A 6789-nucleotide genomic window follows, 5' to 3' on the forward strand; every position below is an offset into this window, starting at 1 on the left:
ACCAAACTATCTTTGCACAGCTTTGTTCAGATGTACGTTGAAGTGCCTATATAGCTTAAGTTGAGACACCAATTGGCTGAAAACATTTTGGTAAGATCTCAGGTCATAGATTAGTTTTTGTTGCACCAGAAAATGGGTGTTGTGCTCCCTAACCGATTTTGGAGTGCCCGTCTTAGTCAATGACAAGTGGTATCAACCACGAACACGAGCAACTCCTCGTGTGTAATATTGTAAGGGGAAGTTTGATGGAAAGAACTCTTGTGTTTCTGTGACGAGGAACAAAAACCTACTTAGGTCACTCAAACGGTCCTTTACAGCGTAAAAACGGACTTAGTAACTGCCCTCATTGAGATGGAGAGCGCTACTGAAGGTGACTGAAACAACTGAGAAGAACCTCTAGATACACAGGAACATATAGCGCCTCTTATGAATACAATAATTGAGCTGGAAATTGGGGTTAATTTCATGGGTTTTTAGAAAGAAATCAGAAACGACTGGGAATATGTAGTCGCAGAGGCAATGTTGTGTTATCTTGTCTTCCTGTAAAATTGAAATTAATATAACAGTAAATTCACGGCACAACGACTTTTAAGAACCTCCTTGATTTGGACTTATATGTGACCTCCTGTGACTCCGTAGAAGTGGTAACAGCATATTTATGCCTGAAAGCTGGGCACAAGACGTAACTAAAAATATATTCAGTGTCCTCATTGACCGGGGCGAATCCAGTGATGCATTTATATGCTTAAGTATAACAAAACTGCTAGTGAAGTCCTTGCACTTTGCTCGTTCTGTAAGTACGCTTGTCATATCATCATACCTTATCACGAAACCATATTACAAACATTTTAAATAACCGCTTGGTGTTGTACTCGGGCAGCTTGGGTATGATGAATGAAGAACAAGTAGGTATTACAGCAGACTATTCAGATTTGAGCTTGGCTATGTGTGCATATGAGAGGAAGAATGAGGACTATGATTTATGGATATACAACTTCTTTTATTCAGTGAGTGCGACGTTTCGACATAGATACTAATGTCGTTCTCAAGCAAATGGTACAGGGTAAAAAATTGTGGAGGAATATCTACATGAATTGTTGTTACAGTGAATGAGAAGACGATGAGTTGTTTATACAATTAATGGGAGTGATGTACACAGGCTGATGGGAAGCCAGAAGTTAATAAGGAGTAGGGTATAGGAGACTGGAGGCCAGTAGAGTGTTGTTATAACAAAGTAGATTGAAGTACAGAATTATTATATCAAGTGATGATATGCGAGTTGGATTTGGTAGCCCTCATCTCTGTCGCACTCACTGAATATATGAAGTTGTATATCCATAAATCATAGTCCTCATTCTTCATCTACTCAACTTCTAGAATGCCTATCAAATATGTCATATGAGAGGAACTTTGAGATAAACACCATTCCTTATATTTACTTGTGAGAAGTTTTCAACTCCGATGTAGCGTATGGACATGGTGCTGAGAAACCAAGAAACATCGTCAGGGTAAAGCGGTATTCCATCCAACCGTTAAAGGGTCCTGGTGGTCCAAAGGGATGCAGCTCGGTGCAGATAAGGATCTCAATCTCAGAGGAAGTGTTGGTGTAAACTCGTTATGCCAGTAGGGATCGTAATCACTGCGATAATTTCAGGCAATGATCAGTGAAAAGAGAACCTGGAAAGTCACAAAAAGAATCGTGACTACTTGTGTGAAGTTGCAGATGCTGCATACAGTTTGCTTTCTTTTCTCTAGATACCTACGGCGCCGAGTAAGTCAGCACAACACCCATTTTGGGGCACAACAAAAACCGGGGTTTTAAGACCGGGGTCCTCACCAAACTGTTTTCAACCAGTTGGTGTCATAACTAAAGCTATATAGGTACTTCAACGTACATCTGTACTAATATATATACAGAACGGCATATATCATATATATAGAGTTTGCTCTCTCTATATATGTTGCTTTCTATTTTCCAGGTGAATACGTATGGGAGTCAGGGTCAGGTAAGTCACCATGACGGTTTTGATCTCAGCCAGCTCGAACCTATATTGTCTAACCGGATGGGACTAATCTCTTAACTGGAATTTCTACAACAGTCAAGAATTGCTGGCAGTCCAAATTGACGCAGCTTCAAGTAGATAAGGATCTCAACTCAGAGGAAGTGTATGTGTAAACACGTTTTGCTAGTAAGGATGGCAATAACTAAGGTATTACAGGCAAGGATTAGTGGAAAGAGAACCTGGGAAGTCACTGCAAGAACTGTGACTACTTGTGTGAAGGTGCAGATGCTGTATACACTTTGTTTTCTTTGATCCAGCTGATGAATTCACCTATGGACACATCAAACAGGCAGGTAAGTCACCATAAAGGTTTGATCTCATTCAACTCTAAACTGCATTGTGCAACAGAGAGGGTCTAAAGTCTTAACTGGAACAGTCCAAGATTGCTGGCAGTCCAAAGGATAGCAACTCGATGTTGGAAAGGATCTCAGTCAGAGGAAGTCTTGACTTCTAGGCTCTCTTTTCAATGATCATTGCCTGAAGTAACTCAGTGACTGCGATCCTTGCTGACATGCCGAGTTTACATCAAAACTTCCTCTGATTGAGATCCTTTTCTACATCGAGTTGCTGTCCTTTGGACTGCCAACAATTTTGAACTCTTGTAGAAATTCCAGTTAAGAGTTTAGACCCTCTCTGTTGTACAATGCAGTTTTGAGTTGACTGAGATTACACCGTTATGGTGACTTACCTGTGTACAGTGCGAATTGTTGTTTGGGGTCCCCGGGGATGCATCCGTAATCATCTGAATTACCGTCATCGTCTAGATCACCGTCACCGTATGGATCACCGTCATCATCTGGATCGAAGAATGCAAACTGTATACATCATCTGCACTTTCACACAAGTAGTCACAGTTCTTGCTGTGACTTTCCAAGTTCTCTTTTTTCACAAATTATTGCCTGAATTAACCCTCGCGATATTTCTTGGTTTTTCTGCACCACATTCATGAACGTTATGAAAAGCGTCATTGAAAAGCGTCTGATGTGCATCGCCTTTAGCTTTATGGCTGAGGCAATCATTCATTCACTCACTCACACACGCACTCAGAAGACTTTTTCGGGTTATACTCACGAAACTGCGTGGTGTTCTCTACAGGAGCTGAAATGTGTGGTCGCTTTTGTCGCCGGCATGTGCCTAAAGAAAAACATTTTATAATCTACAATCTATAAACATTGAAAGACGTATCGCACATACATTGAAGATATCACACACACACACACACACACACACACACATACACACACACACACACACACACACACACACACACACACACACACACACACACACACACACACACACACAGATTGTTCGCACCATGAGAATTTTTTTGGGCTATCCTCCATTTTTTTACATTTGCGGAGATTTGAGTTTGACATTTTGGCTCATTGTTAAATTGGCTAGCTGATTACATAAGTAATCGTTCACAAAGCGTCTTTATAAATGGAGCCCTATCCAAGCCGAGATATTTACAAGCTGGTGTCCCACAAGGGTCAGTCCTCGGTCCTTTCTTATTTCTTGTTGGGGGCGGTGGGGTAGCCTAATGGTTAAAGCGTTCGCTCGTCACGCCGAAGACCCGGGTTCGATTCCCTACATGGGTACAATGTGTGAAGCCCATTTTCTGGTGTCCCTCGCCGTGATATTGCTGTAATATTGCAAAAAGCGGCGTAAAACTAAACTCACTCACTCACTTATTTCTTGTTTATGTCAATGACATTGCTGATGACTTAGACTGCTTTACACGATTATTTGCTGATGTTTCGTCGCTAGGCTTATCTTCTCATGATCATCTATTCATTGAAAGAGAACTGAATTCAAACTTGGAAAGACTGCGGGCTTGGTCAAAGCGGTGGCTTATAACATATAATCCTGATGAAACTGAGGCAATTATTTTCACCTTACATGAGAATATTGAGGCACTCAATCTCTACTTTAACGGGGTTCGGGTCAAAACCGTTGAATATCATAAACATTTGGGATTAACGTTTTCAAAAGATTGTAAATGGTCTGACCACATTGATAATATTGTAAAAACAACTTCAAAAATGATTTCTTCTCTACGTAAACTCAAATTATTATTACCGCGCTGTTTATTGAATAGAATATATGTCATGTTCATAAGACCCCATTTCGAATATGCGTGTGAGGTATGGGATGGGTGTGCTCAATATTAAGCAAATAGATTAGAACAACTGCAATTAGAAGCAGCAAGAATTGTAACAGGTTTACCCAAATATACACATCATGAACATCTGTATTATGAAACTGGTTGAGAATCTTTAGCAGAGCGTAGGAGAAAGCGAAAACTTTGTCTTTTCTACAAAATACAGCATAATATGGCACCATCGTACCTTAATGATCTTGTTCCTGGGAAGGTAGCGTCAAAAAGTAGCTATAATTTTCGCAACTCTGACGATATCTCGCTTCCCTTCTCCCGTTTGAAGTTTTCTTATAATTCGTATTTTCCATCCACAATTAGAATGAGGAATGAATTTCCAGTTGAAGTTAAAAAAAGCGTGTCACTGAATGCTTTTAAATCAAACATTGTTGTAACACATAACACAGCTCCCAAATACTTTGATTTTGGACCGAGAATCACTAATATCACCCTTACAAAACTACGGTACAAGTGTCATCAACTGAATTACGATCTATTCCGTGCTGGCATTATAGATAACCCTAAATGTTCTTGTGGATATATTTGTGAAAACTCTTATCATTACCTATTTGACTGTCAACTATATACTCAACAGAGATCTGCCATGATGGCTAATTTACGCAGTGTTACCAATGTTACTATAAACTCTGATTTACTGTTACGTGGCAATGCAGATCTGACTGATCATGCAAATCAAAACATATTTAAAACTGTTCAAACATACATTTGTCAATCAAAAAGATTTTCTTAATTATTGCAATCGCCCCAATCTTTCTCATCTCTCTGTTCTTGTCTGTCCATCTTGTATAATGAATGTAAATAATATTATGTAAATACTACGGAGAAGGTGTTCTAAGTTGTATAACTTGTACCCAATCCTTTTCTCATAAATAAAATACGTTTAAAACTAAAAACATTTTGGCATAATGGTAATTATGTACTTTTCAATATTATGTCGTTGCATATGACTTGTTTTGGTATTTATTCTGTGTGACTTTAACAATATATTTACGAATGCGTGGTAGTGTATTTGGGACAAGAGTATTCAGTGCAGACGCACTTGGGTCCGCGCATTAATTAAGTTCACGTGATGAGTGTGCTTTAAAAGGGCGGACCGGACGTGAATCAGGCACTTGAGATTCACGACTGACGGGACAGGACTGCTGTTGCACGTCTCGGCTGCACACTATAACATGGAGCATGGATGATGGTGTTCAAGATTCTTCTTCTCCGAAACGTTCTGAACAATCAAAAGGTGACGAATTTCAGTCATTTCAGCTGTTCCGGGACTATTTAGACGCTAAACCCTCAACACTTAAGAGAGAATTTATCAGTGAATCTGAGCAGCTGTCTTTGTCTATTGCAAAGAAAGTGAAATATGATAAATATCCTAACTTCAAATATACTGAACCGCAAAAGAAACGCGAAATTTCCAAATGGTACTTTCAAGTGTAAACTTTAGTGAAAATTTATTGAATATAAAACTGTAGATAACTCAAGACATAAAAACTTCTTTCTGCAACCCCTATAGAAGGTAACCTTAGGATTGATCCTGAAACGTAACGCCAAAACGGAGCACATCTGAGCGCCATGGGTAGAGGTTGCAGAGACAAAATGAACGTGCATCTCATGTTGCCTCTGGGTATAAAACTGTGGAGAGTGGACTTTTGGCAGTTGTTGTTTGGAAGAATCAAGCATGCCGCGATTGACAGCAGCAGAGAGGGAACAGGCTATTGGTCGTTTACAGGCCGGACAGAGTGCCCAGGTGGTTGCAAACGTTTTCAGCGTCCACGTGAGTACCATCCACCGTCTGCAACAGCGTTACAACACCACCAACAGTACTGCAGACCGTGCTCGCACTAGACGCCCCCGGGTGACCACTCCGAGACAGGACTGCTTCATCCATAGGCAACACCTTCGAGATCCCTTCAGGTCAGCCTCCTTGACAGCTCGACAGACTATTGGCACCCGACAGAGACCCATCAGCGAGGATACAGTACGGCGTCACCTTGCAGCACACAATCTGCGTTGCGTAGAGTGAGAGTTTGGCGTAGGAGGGGTGAACGTTCCAGAGATGATTGTGTTGTGAAGAGAAATGCATGGGGTGGTCAAAGCATCATGGTTTGGGGTGCAATAGGTCAGAATGAGAGGATAGGACCCCATATGTTTCACAATGTTGGTGCAGGACGAGGGAATGGCATCACAGCTCAGCGGTACATCGACCAGATCTTCAGACCTCACGTCGTACCATTCTTTGCACGTCGCCTGAATCACGTGCTCAAACAGGATAATGCACGCCCCCATACAGCTAGGCTCACTATGGACTTCTTACGTCAGCACAACATCAGAACCATGCCATGGCCAGCCCTCCAGATCTGAACCCACTCGAACACCTCTGGGATGAGATTCAGAGGCGTCTGCACCAGGTGGTTCCAAGACCGACAACTCCTGCTGATTTGCAGGCAGCTTTCCTCAGAGTGTGGGCACAAGTACCGATGGGTTTCGTGAACCGCCCCATTCACTCGATGTACCGACGTTGTGTGGCAGTGTTGAACAGTCAGGGAGGGC

Source organism: Haliotis asinina, chromosome 1 (assembly GCF_037392515.1).
Source record: "Haliotis asinina isolate JCU_RB_2024 chromosome 1, JCU_Hal_asi_v2, whole genome shotgun sequence".
In the NCBI taxonomy this organism is placed as follows: domain Eukaryota; kingdom Metazoa; phylum Mollusca; class Gastropoda; order Lepetellida; family Haliotidae; genus Haliotis; species Haliotis asinina.